This window comes from Octopus sinensis, linkage group LG10 (genome assembly GCF_006345805.1).
Source record: "Octopus sinensis linkage group LG10, ASM634580v1, whole genome shotgun sequence".
NCBI lineage: Eukaryota > Metazoa > Mollusca > Cephalopoda > Octopoda > Octopodidae > Octopus > Octopus sinensis.
This window is the reverse complement of record NC_043006.1, coordinates 21,866,538-21,881,557: the sequence shown is the minus strand read 5'-3', so window position 1 is coordinate 21,881,557 and position 15,020 is coordinate 21,866,538. Positions and strand designations below refer to the sequence as shown.

Below are 15,020 nucleotides of genomic sequence, written 5' to 3'. Positions count from 1 at the left end.
AAACTCATCTAAATATGATACAAGAAATTGCTTTTGAGGTAAATTAAGTAGTAAATTAAGGCGTCGAGCTGGCAGAATTGTTAGCACGGCGGGCGAAATGCTTAGCAGTATTTCGTCTGCCATTATGTTCAAGTTCCGCTGAGGTCCACTTTGCCTTTCATCCTTTCGGGGTCGATAAATTAAGTACCAGTTATGCACTGAGGTCGATGTAATTGACTTAATCCCTTTGTCTGTCCTTGTTTGTCCCCTCTATGTTCAGCTCCTTGTGGGCAATAAAGAAATAAGAAGTTGTATCCTTAATGTAGACTTTAGATAGCTGAGAAGTGTTGACAGAAATGGCAATTAGCCAGACTAAATATCTAAAGTACTCTGAAGAGAGATGGTGCATGACAGGAGCATCAAACTAGTTTGGTCTCATTGAAGCATAAACTAGATTTCATTGCTGAAGAGGTACATTTAGTACTAAAAATTCTATTCATAATGTTGACCAAAGTAAATAGTAAAGGTGCCAAGAATATGAGGTATATGAAGAGTTGGGAAAACTCATCTCTTGGTATGTATACAAATTCTATTACGATTCTTTAGAATGAGAACAGAGGAAGAAAAAGGAAATTTCTGTTTTGCTCAGCTCGGTGTGTATAGACACAGGGAAGGGAAAATAAGTCACATCTTTCAGTATATGAATTAAGACTTATTTTTAATTGGTTGAGGCGACTAGGTTCACTGATTTTTACTAATCAGAACAAGTGTTAATCACGACCAGCTGGGCTCCACTGTGAATGCATGCTCATGCTTATTTTACGGAATACTATAAAATATATTATTTTACAGAATGTTATGAAATTTTGAAATTTTGTAAAATTAACCCTTTAGTGTTCGCATTATTCTACCAAAATTAATACTTCTTCATCCACATTGTTTTAAATTAATCAGGCATTATCTTGTAGCTATGAGATTTTGATGAGGTAGCTGTTAATTTTTAAAACGACATTGTAGGGCTGGTGTGAGAGACCAGATATGGCCAGTTTGAACATAAAACAGGCAGAATACTTTTGGCCGGATATGGCCGGTTTAAATGCTAAAGGGTTAAACCATCAGGATTAGACTAAACTTTGCCGCATGAGTGATATTCCTGTTTTATAAAGTCAACATCGGCAGATTGTCACTTAATAAATCCGATGAAATTAAGTGCCAAGCAATAATACACTGTGATTGATTCAGCTGAATGTGATACCTGTCCTCTTCTATTAAGCTGGTCATAGAGGAAATGTTAAGATTGGTGTCATCATCATAATCATTTTAACGTCTACTTTCCATGTTTGCATTGGTCAGTCAAGAATATTGTTGGAATTTAGCATGCCGGGTGAAATGCTTAGCGATATTTTGTCTGTTTTTATGTACGGGGGGGTCGATCTAATCGAATGCCCCCCCCCCCTTCCCAAAAATTTTGGGCCTTGTGCCTAGAGTAGGAAAAAAAGAGTAGTTGGAACACAATTTTCTAGCGCTGGTTACACTTCTTGTTTTCCAAATCCCACTTTAAAAAGTGAAATGATAATCTCTCACTCTATCAAGCAGTAAACACCCAAGGAAACAATGTATTATTGAATCTATTGTTATAAAGATTGTACAACATGTCAAGATCCGTTTAGTATCTTCGACATCCTTTTGCAGTGGGCTGCAAACAAACGACACTCTCAGCAAAGCTATTGGCTACAACCAGTGAACATGCATGCATGTGTGTGAAGTACTGAGGAAGTACAGACTCGTACACACATGTATAACAGATTTTTTAAGGTTTTTCTTTAACCAAATCCACTCGCAAGGCCTTGACCAGCCTGGGGCTATAGTAGAAAACAATTGGACAAAGCTATTCAGTTGAGAAGTGAACTTCTTAACCACTCAAGTGTTCTCACCAGTCATTGTTGCTTGTCATTTCTTTGTTATAAAAGCTAGTAGTAAGTAAGTAATGCATTGTTGTTGATGTAACAAAACTACGTAACCTGTTGCTATAAAGTCTGGCCTTGTGCTGTTTAGTCAAACAAATCGTGTGATGTGTGTCACTAGCCATAAAACTCTAGTGGCAGATTGCATCATTTAATTTTTGTTCTCACTCTCTTTGCTAATACTTAACCCTTTAGCATTCAAACCGGCCATATCTGGCCAAAATATTTAACCTGTTTTATATTGAAACTGACCAGACCTCGTCTCTCACCTCAGCCCTACCATGTCATTCTAAAGCTAAAAAAATCACATCACTGAAATCTCTAAACTACAAGATAATGCATGATTAATTCAAACCATTTTAAATAAGTGATGTGATTTTTTAGTTTTAGAATGACATTGTAGGACAGAATACTCCATAGAATTTGTTCTGACTTTGTTCTTTGACTTCAAATCATGCTGAGGTCAACTTGACCTTTTAACCTTTCAGGATTGATTTTAACAAATTGATTTTAACAAATTGATTTTAACAAAAACAAAAAGAAAAAAAGTACCTTTCAAAATTTTGCCCCTGCTCTTTGCAGTAGGAGTTCAAATTCCATCATGTCCCACTCTTAACAAACTTAACCCTTTATCATTTAAACTGACCACATCCGTCCAAAATATTCTGTTTTATGTTCAAACTGGTGACTTCTGGCCTCCCACAGCAACCCTACAACATTCTAAAACTCAAGTTTCTGCCATTAAAATCTTAAAGCTACATGAAAATGCATGATTAATTCAAAACCATGTGAATAAATGTTACTTTTGACAAAATAATGTGAATGCTAAAGGGTTAGTTAACCCATTGCCTGGTTTAACACTATCACCTGGCACCTCAGGTGCTTTTACCAGTGCCCCACTCTTTTGCATGCATTGAGGCCATGTCTCTGGTTTCCTCACTGCATTCTTGGTGGTCCCTTAAAGGGTCATGGGCACTGCCTTTCCTCCTAACTAAAAGATGACAAAAAAAAATAAAACAAAAAAAACCCCCAAAAATGTTTACTGAAACACTATATATATAATATAGCATAGCTCAGTCGGTAGAGCATCAGACTTTTATAGGTCAATCTTAGAAGTAATCTGAGGGTCGTGGGTTCAAGTCCCTCTGCAGGCGTAAGGTAATTTTAGGCGCAGGAGTGGCTGTGTGGTAAGTAGCTTGCTTACCAACCACATGGTTCCGGGTTCAGTCCCACTGCGTGGCATCTTGGGCAAGTGTCTTCTGCTATAGCCCCGGGCCGACCAATGCCTTGTGAGTGGATTTGGTAGACGGAAACTGAAAGAAGCCTGTCGTATATATGTATATATGTGTGTGTGTGTGTATATGTTTGTGTGTCTCTGTTTGTCCCCCTAGCATTGCTTGACAACCGATGCTGGTGTGTTTACGTCCCCGTCACCTAGCGGTTCGGCAAAAGAGACCGATAGAATAAGTACTGGGCTTACAAAGAATAAGTCCCGGGGTCGATTTGCTCGACTAAAGGAGGTGCTCCAGCATGGCCGCAGTCAAATGACTGAAACAAATAAAAGACTAAAGAGTATATATATATATATATATATATACACACACACACTCATTTCAGAAGTACTGACAACTATTGGCAGAGGCCCAAAATGAATGCTTAAGGCAGCAGTGGGTGAATAGTATTTAACTAATTATCTCAGACATGATTTCAATTTCTCTTGAGCTTCAGGTTTACCTTTCATTCACATAGTATTTATAAAAATATGTACCTGGTTGGTTACATTCTGTTCTCACTTAAATGGTTCAGTACTTAACACCTTTGTGTTGCTTGCTACTGAGTTGAAGGTAAATATGTGATGAACAGTCAGTAGTACCTGGTGGTATTTGCCGGTGGGGTAAAACTATTTAATCTACATTGCTAATGAATATAAATAGGGGAAAAACAAAAGGTAAGAATTGTCAGAAAATACTTTCTGGTCTTCTATATACTTGCTCTCTATACTTGTGTAGGCCCATATAGAAAAGCCTAAACATGGTTGCTTAACCTGCTAGAAATAGCAGCTAATTTCTCTTCAAATCTCCCTTTACCACCATGAAAAAGAAATGATACATTGGATAAGGTAATCCCAGATACACCATGCCAAGGAGCATCTTTTGATAGTCTACTGGATGAGGCAATCTGGAGGCTGAGTATTAATGTGAGAAATTAAGATAAATTTTGGCTCTTTGCTAGAATTATATTTTTGTTTCTTTTCTCCTTTTCTTTTTCTTTTCTCCTTTTCTCTCTTTCTAATGGCACTATAGATTGATCTTCAATGCTTAAAGCGTTATACCCATTTCTTTATTATCCACAAGGGGCTAAACATTGAAGGGACAAACAAGGACAGACATAGGTATTAAGTCGATTACATTGACCCCAGCGCGTAACTGGTACTTAATTTATCGACCCCGAAAGGATGAAAGGCAAAGTCAACCTCGGCGGAATTTGAACTCAGAACATAGCAGCAGACGAAATACGGCTGAGCATTTCGCCTGGCGTGCTAACGTTTCTGCCAGCTCACCACCTTTTTATTAAAGCTTTATACCAGTGGCATAGTCCACCTCCCCAATCACTCTTTAATGACACACATCACTCTCTCTCTCTCTTTCTCTTACCCATCTTTATTGCCTTCCATCACCCACAGACTCCCTCTGTCTCGTCATCTCATACATATTCCATCACTCGTTAATAATGTCTGTGTATACACATGCGTACAGACAAAAAGAATGCAGCTCTGATAATTGACAGTCAACGACTATTGATAAAGTTGCAAGACACAATGAAAATTTTAGGAAAAAAATTAGTGGAAATCAAATAGGTGAGTGTGTTAAATAAGGGCACTAAAAGGAATGACTCTCCCCAGACACAATAAAATATGCTTCAACACACAGATTCACATAAAGAATCTTGCAAATCAAATACAAAAATGAAATATATCATCATCATCATCATTTAACGTCCGCTTTCCATGCTAGCATAGGTTGGACGGTTCGACCGGGGATCTGGGAAGCCCGAAGGATGCACCAGGCCAGTCAGATCTGGCAGTGTTTCTACGGCTGGATGCCCTTCCTAACGCCAACCACTCCATGAGTGTAGTGGGTGCTTTTTATGTGCCACTGACACAGGTGCCAGACAAGGCTGGCGAACGGCCACGATCGGATGGTGCTTTTTTTTTTCCTTCTTTCATACCTTTCCTTCTTGAGACACAAAACTCTACTTCTGAAGCCCTGTTGAGGCAAGTGAAAATCAAAATCAAAATCGATCAACATCAATGGAAATTGTAGCTGTGATACCAGTGCCGGTGGCACGTAAGAGAACCATCCGAATGTGGCTGTTGCCAGCGCTCTGGTCTCCGTGCCGGTAGCACGTAAAAAGCACCATCCGATCGTGGCCGTTTGCCAGCCTCGTCTGGCACCTGTGCCGGTGGCACGTAAAAAGCACCCACTACACTCACGGAATGGTTGGCGTTAGGAAGGGCATCCAGCTGTAGAAACACTGCCAGATCAGACTGGAGCCTGGTGTGCAGCCTTCTGGCTTCCCAGACCCCAGTTGAACTGTCCAACCCATGCTAGCATGGAAAGCGGACGTTAGATGATGATGATAATATAGCTTGTTTCAAAAACAGTCTCTGCTACATATCCATTATTTTGCTGAGTCAACCACTGGTTCCTATGGTAAAATCTATATAGTGACAGGCTGGATCTATCAGCGATGGAGTATTACTACTAATGAGCTTCAATTTCAAGTGAATTGGCTTGCCAATATATATTTCTATATTGCCCACAAGGGGCTAAACATAGAGAGGACAAACAAGGACAGACAAAGGGATTAAGTCGATTACATCGACCCCAGTGCGAAACTGGTACTTTTATTTATCGACCCCGAAAGGATAAAAGGCAAAGTCGACCTCGGCGGAATTTGAACCCAGAACGTAACGGCAGACGAAATACCGCTAAGCATTTCGCCCGGCGTGCTAACGTTTCTGCTAGCTCACCGCCTATATTGGCAAGCCAATATAGTCCCCTTGCTTACTGTGGGATAGTTAACTCACCTGCCAGTACATACGTAGACTTGTGCCATGCTTGTAGTTGTAAGTGTCTTGGACTCTTATTTCTAGCACTGTAGGTGCTACCATGCACCCACAGTCACTGTGAGTGACAATTAAATTTTTTTCCTTTCTGGTTTTATATTGTGTCTAGGCCAGCCACCTTTGTTATTTCCCTCATGCACACAGGCAGATGGGTATGCACTGCACACACACACAGGTGTGCACTCTACTTTTTTTTTTTCACCCAGCTGAAATAACAATTCATTCACATAGATACTGACAGACATATCCTAGGAAATTTACAATAGTTTTGTTTTGATGGAAGTTAGTGAAGAGGTGGAGGAGGGGGAAGTGTATCAGTTTACTGGTCAGAAAGTCATCATTGTTGGTTTCCAGCCTTCATAACTGGAGACGGGGTGGGGGGGGAATGATGATAGAAATGTCTTGGGTAAACACATACAGATGAATAGAGATGATAGCAAATACACCCCCCCCCGTGTGCCCCCCCCCACCACCACAACCATACTCTATTTTGTAAGTTTTTTTTTTTTTTTTGGAGAAGGGAGCAAATACCTTTCTCCTAATAATTTAACTTCTGAATGATTTATTTTATAAACTAATCTATCAGCCTCCTGAGAACTGATGCGCTTCACATTAAATATGATTGCCTGCCAAATTACCTCTCCAAATATTTTCTTTACAATGAACCATATGATATTGATTTTAATCAGGTTATGACACTGATTATTGTGGTTACTGCTCTTCAGAATCAGGTTGGCTCTGATTGACCAGGCAGACATATACATGGTATATGTACCCCACCCTGTTTTTTTTTTTTTCTCTCAGGCATCTGTGTGTATCTAACACTGTACTATGAAATAGTTATCCTCTTTTTAAGATGGAAGATTTAACTGCTATTTAGAGCAGGGCAAGCAACTATATTCAGCAGTGGTTCTCAACCATTTTTTTTGCCTGTGGACTCCTTTGATTTCTATTTTACTGTTCTGGACCTACATAACCATTTGAAGCTTTCAAAAAAAAAAAAAAAAAAATCCCAATTAAACATTATTCGGAATTGTATAAAAGAAATTGTTAAAATGCCTTGTGTATTGTAGAAGTATATATTTCTTTACTACCCACAAGGGGCTAAACACAGAGGAGACAAACAAGGACAGACAGACGGATGAAGTCGATTACATCGACCCCAGTGCGTAACTGGTACTTAATTTATCGACCCCGGAAGGATGAAAGGCAAAGTCGACCTCGGCGGAATTTGAACTCGGAACGTAACGGCAGACGAAATACGGCAACGCATTTCGCCCGGCGTGCTAATGGTTCTGCCAGCTTGCCGCCTTGAAGTATAACTGACTTATTGCACATAATTTTTAACAAAATTTTCTATGGACCCCAGTTGAGAGCCACTGGTATAGAGGGTCCTTTGTTGGCTTGTGTGATATTAGCTATAAGAGAGAGAAGGTTGAGCGCCAGGGTAATGTAAGGTTGACACTTTAGCATTCACATTCTGTCTAAATTATGTATTTTGTGGCTTTGAGATTTTGATGAGGTAGCTGTTAATTTTTAGAATGATATTGTAGGGTTGGTGTGCGAAGCTAGATCTGGCCAATTTTTGAACATGAAACAATATTTTGGCTGTATTACTCTTTTACTTGTTTCAGTCATTTGACTGCGGCCATGCTGGAGCACCGCCTTTAATCGAGCAACTCGACCCCAGGACTTATTCTTTGTAAGCCCAGTACTTATTCTATCGGTCTCTTTTGCCGAACCGCTAAGTAACGGGGAAATAAACACACCAGCATCGGTTGTCAAGCAATGCTAGGGGGACAAACACAGACACACAAACATACACGCACACATATATATACATATATACGACGGGCTTTTTTCAGTTTCCGTCTACCAAATCCACTCACAAGGCTTTGGTTGGCCCGGGGCTGTAGCAGAAGACACTTGCTTAAGGTGCCACGCAATGGGACTGAACCCGGAACCATGTGGTTGGTAAGCAAGCTACTTACCACACAGCCACTCCTGCGCCTATGTCTGTTTAAATACCAAATGGTCAAAGTGGCTACAATGTTCACCAACATTAGTTACAATCTTACTCTGATTACATTATGTTGTTGTTTCTCTTCGATGTCCCATTTCAGTGGTAACTTCTCAGAACAAGCAGGCCCTGGTTTGAGTTTAAAAAAAAAATGATTTCTTCAATCAATTTTTGAAATGAGGCACAGGAGTGGCTGTGTGGTAAGTAGCTTGCTAACCAACCACATGGTTCCGGGTTCAGTCCCACTGCGTGGCATCTTGGACAAGTGTCTTCTGCTATAGCTCCGGGCCAACCAATGCCTTGTGAGTGGATTTGGTAGACGGAAACTGAAAGAAGCCTGTCGTATATATGTGTATGTATGTATGTGTATATGTTTGTGTGTCTGTGTTTGTTCCCGTAGCATTGCTTGACAACCGATGCTGGTGTGTTTACGTCCCCGTCACTTAGCGGTTCGGCAAAAGAGACTGATAGAATAAGTACTGGGCTTACAAAGAATAAGTCCCGGGGTTGATTTGCTCGACTAAAGGCGGTGCTCCAGCATGGCCGCAGTCAAATGACTGAAACATGTAAAAGAGTAAAGAGTAAAAGAGATGCTTATTGAAACAAATTGATACCTGAAGCAATAAGGTGCAGGCAATAATGATTAAATGAATTGGCACTTACCCACTTAGATGAAATGTGATTGTTAATTGGCATTGATGTCAAGGTTGATTAATTGGAAAAATCTTGAATGGTTGGACAAATGCCTTGTACTTGTTCCAGCTTTTTGTGTTTTGAGCTTAACTCCCACCATCATCAACTTTGCTTTACATCTCCCCTGAGTCTGTAAAGTGCTCATCAAGCATTGAGGTTGGTTTTTCTCTCTCTGTCTCTCTTGCCCCCCCCCCCCCCCCAATACCAAATGGTGAGGATGCAATGACACTGGGTGGAGTACATTGCTACTTCATCACAGAAATCTGTGTATTCCTCACTGAAGTGGATAAACCTAAGTAGTTAGCATTAATAGCTCATGAGGATGTGGTGATTGATTACAAATTAATTACTTATGAGGACAGCTGCATAGATGTATAAGGGATTATTAGCTAATTTACACATCTGAGTAGAGATTGGTTTGTGTGTCCTAATAAATCACAGGAATACATAGACTTACTCTTTTACTCTTTTACATGTTTCAGTCATTTGACTGCGGCCATGCTGGAGCACCACCTTTAATCGAGCAACTCGACCCCCGGGACTTATTCTTTGTAAGCCTAGTACTTATTCTATTGGTCTCTTTTGCCGAACTGCTAAGTGACGGGGACATAAACAAACCAGCATCGGTTGTCAAGCAATGCTAGGGGGACAAACAGACACACAAACATACATGCACACATACATATATATATATATATACATATATACGATGGGCTTCTTTCAGTTTTCGTCTACCAAATCCACTCACAAGGCTTTGGTCGGCCCGAGGCTATAGTAGAAGACACTTACCCAAGGTGCCACACAGTGGGACTGAACCCGGAACTATGTGGTTGGTAAACAAGCTACTTGCCACACAGCCACTCCTGACTTAATAGTTAAATATTTAGAACTAACTGAATTATTATGACACTAACTTGTAATGAAGCAATATTACAAAGGATGGTTAGAGTCTCTCATGATATTAACAAGAAATTTTCAAAGTGTTAAATAAGGTGTGATAAAATATTTTTTTTTTGTAATAAAATGCTAGAGGAAACCCCTTCGGTCATGAATGACCATGGGATTGCACCATTCTTCAAAAATCTTGTCCAGGCCTGAGCGCTCATGGGGGATTGCCATTCTTCAAAAATCTTGTCTAGGCCTGAGCATACATGTGCAGACACATAGTGAAGTTTAACTGACAGATGCTCTATATAACTACCCACATGTGAGGAAATGTTATTTTAATATATGCCTTCTTTCCAATAAATATAAATCTAATAAATATGAACAAACATTTATGAGATTTTTCTTTTCTTTTCTTTTCTTTTTTTAGGCAGCCGATGCATTGCCCGGATGCATATGTAACCGGAGTCCAAAGCGTGTCTTGTGTCCTGTGTGTGGTTACAACATTCAAGGCCGAGTGAGGCAGACCTGTGCCTGGCATCCAAATGTTGTCCACTTGATGGACTTGGGAGCATGTCCGAACTGTAAAGCCAATTGTCTGCGTGAAATAGAACCACATCGTAAAAACAGGAATACAGCCTCACAGCAACAGTAGTTGCATTTCAGCCATCCATCCATCCATCCATCCAGATAGAATGGTGATGGTCACAGAAAAAAAATTTATTGAACTGTTTTGAAATATCAATATTTCTTGTTTCTTCTGTTCTTGCATTGTCACTTTACTCACTTCCTCTTACTCTCTTACTTACTCTCTCACCCCCATCTCTCTTCTTACTCGTACTCCCTTTACTCTCTCTCTCACTACCTCTGTATCTCTCCTGGTTACTGTCTCAAAATCTCCCATGCTTTTCTCTTTCTCTTCGCCTCTTACTTCAACTGCAGTTGAAATGAAAAAGAAACCAACGGACCAACCAACCCACAACTGATGGTGCTATAGAGGAAAGTGGTGGAGAGTCTTTTATTGTTACTAATGAATTGAGCCTGTGATGTAATGAGGCATCGAGGTGGAGGAAGGATGTGGAGGAGGAGGAGAAAGAAGAGGAGAAACAGCTACATTAAGACATCAGATAGGTGACTTGATTGTAAAAATGACACAGCTTAACCCATTTGAGACCATATTTTTCTGACAAGAATATATACTGCCATTGTTTAAATCATCAAAATATTTAAGTTTTATGGAAGATTTTAGTGCAATAACTCTTAACTTGATAAGACAAATGGCTAATAAAGTTTAAATTCATCTTTTGTGTAAGAAATTTCAGTCCAAAATTCTAGTTTAACCCATTAGTGTTTAACCCTTTAGTGTTCAGATTACTCTGTTAAATGTAATACTTTTTCACTCAAATTGTTTCGAATTAATCATGCATTATCTTATAGCTTTGAGGTTTCAGTGATGTGATTGTTCATTTTCAGAATGGCATTGTAGGTTAGGTGTGAGAGGTCAGATATGGCCAGTTTGAATATGAAACATATAGAATATATTGGGCCAGATTTGGCCGGTTTAAACACTAAAGGGTTAAACCGGCTGTATCCGGCCCAAATATTCTACACATTTTATGCTCAAACTGGCCAGAACCAGCATCTCACACCTACCCTGCAATGCCATTCTTAAAATAAGCAATTACATCTTTCCTATCTTGAAGCTACAAAATAATATCAGATAATTTTTTTTAAATGTGAATAAATAAAGGATTATTTTTGCCAAATTAATATGAATGCTAAAGGGTTAATTAAACATAGGTTGGGTTTTTTTTTTTTCAATGGGTTAATTGTTGGAATGTGATACCTTCTTTCTTTCTCTCTCTCTCTCTCTCTCCTGCTTTCTTCCTTCCTCTTTCTCGCTGTCTTTCTTTCTTTGTGATGTGTTTTTGGTATTGGGTTGTGTTTGTGAAGGAATAAAAATGGAAAAAAAAAGGAAAAAGTAATTCTTCACCTCAGTGCCAATACAAGCAGCAGCAGCCTAGAAGTAATCCAATTAGCAAACAGATCCACATATACATATACCTACATACACATAAGGGGAAGGTTTACGAAAATAAACAAAAGACGAAGGCAGGTGGAGTACGTATCCACACATAGATGCAAGCAAGCCTTCATATGAACATCTAAGAATTCATATGTACATGTATGCATTCACACCAGTACATAAATGCGTATACATACACACACAACCTGCATGAGAATATATATCTAAGCTGTGCACCATGCATAATTTACCATGCACATAAAAATCAAGACATGCATAGGCGCAGGAGTGGCTGTGTGGTAAGTAGCTTGCTTACCAACCACATGGTTCCGGGTTCAGTCCCACTGCGTGGCATCTTGGGCAAGTGTCTTCTGCTATAGCCCCGGGCCGACCAATGCCTTGTGAGTGGATTTGGTAGACAGAAACTGAAAGAAGCCTGTCGTATATATGTATATATATATATGTGTGTGTGTGTGTGTGTGTGTGTGTGTGTGTGTGTTTCTGTGTTTGTCCCCCTAGCATTGCTTGACAACAGATGCTGGTGTGTTTATGTCCCCCGTCACTTAGCGGTTCGGCACAAGAGACCGATAGAATAAGTACTGGGCTTACAAAGAATAAGTCCCGGGGTCGATTTGCCCGACTAAAGGCGGTGCTCCAGCATCGCCGCAGTCAAATTGACTGAAACAAGTAAGAGTAAAAGAGTATATGCATCTAAAGACTGTGCAGACTTGCATACAGTTGATAGGCTTGTAATTAAAGTAAATACATGCTAGCATATTTACTTTTGTACCAACATGCACTCTCACACACACACACACACACACACACACTTTTGTGCGTACACTCTTGCACATTTGCACACTTGCACTCACACATGCACATTAGCACATGCACTCACTTGAATATGCACACACATGCACATAGATATGCTCTTGCACTCGTGCATATATATAAAAATATACCTACTTTCACCTACTTTCACATACACATACATACAGACATAAACATACAACCTTTGTCAATATTTAAGCAGAAACCTTAAAAATATGTGTGCAAACAAAATACACACATACATATATTCTACACATACACATACACACTTTTACACACACACACACACCACACACACACATACACATACACATACACATACACACACACACACCACACACACACACACACACAGTGATTATTTGCTGCTGAAATTGATTTTTATATTTTTTAATTTTCTAGCCAGGTTGGCTACACTTGTGTTCGTTTGATACAGATATTATACATACATGAATGTATATATAATGTATCTGTTTTCTTTTTTTTTTTTTTTTTTGAATTGATATAAGTATTAATTTATCAATATAAATACAAAAAAACTGTATATAAACATAACTTATATATATATATATTCAGGTTTGTTGTTTTTTCGTTTTTGTTTTATGTTCCTTAAGACATTTTATTTTTATATTTGAATATAATTATATTCAACTGAAGAAATTTTAATTTTAAAATTGTTTTGTTTAACATGAGTTTCCAGGTAAGTGTAGCCTAGATGAGAGGAAATTGGGTTAGGATTTTTATGACTGGACTCTTTTGTCACCAACCCATAGCTATTTTTATGGGATAGGACGTTTTTGGTTCTTGAGGAATTTGAAGGCATAGAGCTTGCAGATGATTTATTGACAGAAAATATCAACAAAAAGTCATCGGTTGTAGCTTAACCACAAACGCTGTTTATATATATATATGTGTGTGTGTGTGTGTGTATGGCGAGAATGGATGAAGATAGTTGTGTGAAAAAGTGCCACACCCTAGTGGTTGAGGGAACCTGTAAAAGAGGAAGACCCAGGAAAACCTGGGACGATGTGGTGAAGCACGACCTTCGAACTTTAGGTCTCACCGAGGAAATGACTAGATACCGAGACCTTTGGAAGTATGCTGTGCGTAAGAAGACCCAGCAGGATAAGTGAGACCATAACCTGTGGCCTCTACCTGGGATGTAGCCAGTCCATTTATGCATACCTTTCCTTCTTGGGACACAAAACTCTACTTGTGAAGACCTGTTGAGGCAAGTGAGAATCAAGATCAAAATCAAAATCAATCAACATCAATGGAAATTGTAGCTGCGATACCAGTGGCGGTGGCATGTAAGAGAACCATCCGAACGTGGCCGCTGCCAGCGCTGCCCCGACTGGCCTACGTGCCAGTGGCACGTAAAAAGCACCATCCGATCGTGGCCGTTGCTAGCCTCGCCTGGCCCCCGTGCCAGTGGCATATAAAAAGCACCATCCGATCATGGCTGTTTGCCAGACTTGTCTGGCACCTGTGCCGGTGGCATGTAAAAAGCACCCACTACACTCACGGAGTGGTTGGCGTTAGGAAGGGCATCCAGCCATAGAAACATTGCCAGATCAGACTGGGCCTGGTGCAGCCTTCTGGTTTCCCAGACCCCAGTTGAACCGTCCAACCCATGCTAGCATGGAAAGCGGACGTTAAACGATGATGATGATGATATTCTTTTATTTGTTTGTCATTTGACTGCGGCCATGGTTGCGGAACTTTCCAGAGGGAATCGAAGTCTTTCAGGATGATAATGCACCAATTCACACGGCTAAAGTTATTACTGAATGGCATGAGGAACATTCTGGTGAAGTTGAACATCTTATCTGGCCACCACAGTCCCCAGATCTCGATATTCTTAAATATTTATCGTGTATTTTAGAAAAAACAAGTAAGGAGCTATCTTCTATTATCACTACAAGAACTGTAGATTGTTTTAGGTGAAGAATGGACAAAAGTTCCGCTGCAAACAATTCAAACTTTGTACGAACCCATACCTTGTAGAATTCAAGCTGTAATTACTACCAAAGGCTGTCCGACCCCATATTGAAATAAATTTGTTAGAAATTTTAAGGTGTTTCCATTATTTTGTCCGCCCCCTGTATCGATCAACATCAATGAAAAAGCACCATCCGATCGTGGCCGTTTGCCAGCCTCGTCTGGCACGTAAAAAGCACCCACTACACTCACAGAGTGGTTGGCATTAGGAAGGGCATCCAGCCATAGAAACATTGCCAGATCAGACTGGGTCTGGTGCAGCCTTTTGGCTTTTCAGACCCCAGTTGAACCATTCAACCCATGCTAGCATAGACAAATAAAGATGGTCAGATGAGTAAGGGTAGGGGCCTATGACTTTTTACAGGGTCTAAGGGCATCCATTAGCCAGGTGGTGTTGAATATTTGGTTAGGGGTTAATCCTTAGCATTCACATTATTCTGTCAAAAGTAATGCTAATTTATTCACATTGTTTTGAATCAATCATGTATCATG

At 39.8% G+C, this 15,020-nt stretch overlaps 1 long non-coding RNA gene across 1 annotated transcript; it reads left to right on the top strand.

The window, feature by feature from the left end:
- The first annotated feature begins 8,502 nt into the window (after nt 1-8,502).
- On the top strand, nt 8,503-11,634 carry LOC118765044. Its single transcript, XR_005000886.1, has 3 exons — nt 8,503-8,514; nt 10,101-11,004; nt 11,455-11,634. It is a non-coding gene; the product is annotated as an uncharacterized LOC118765044 (long non-coding RNA).
- The last annotated feature ends 3,386 nt before the right edge of the window (nt 11,635-15,020 follow it).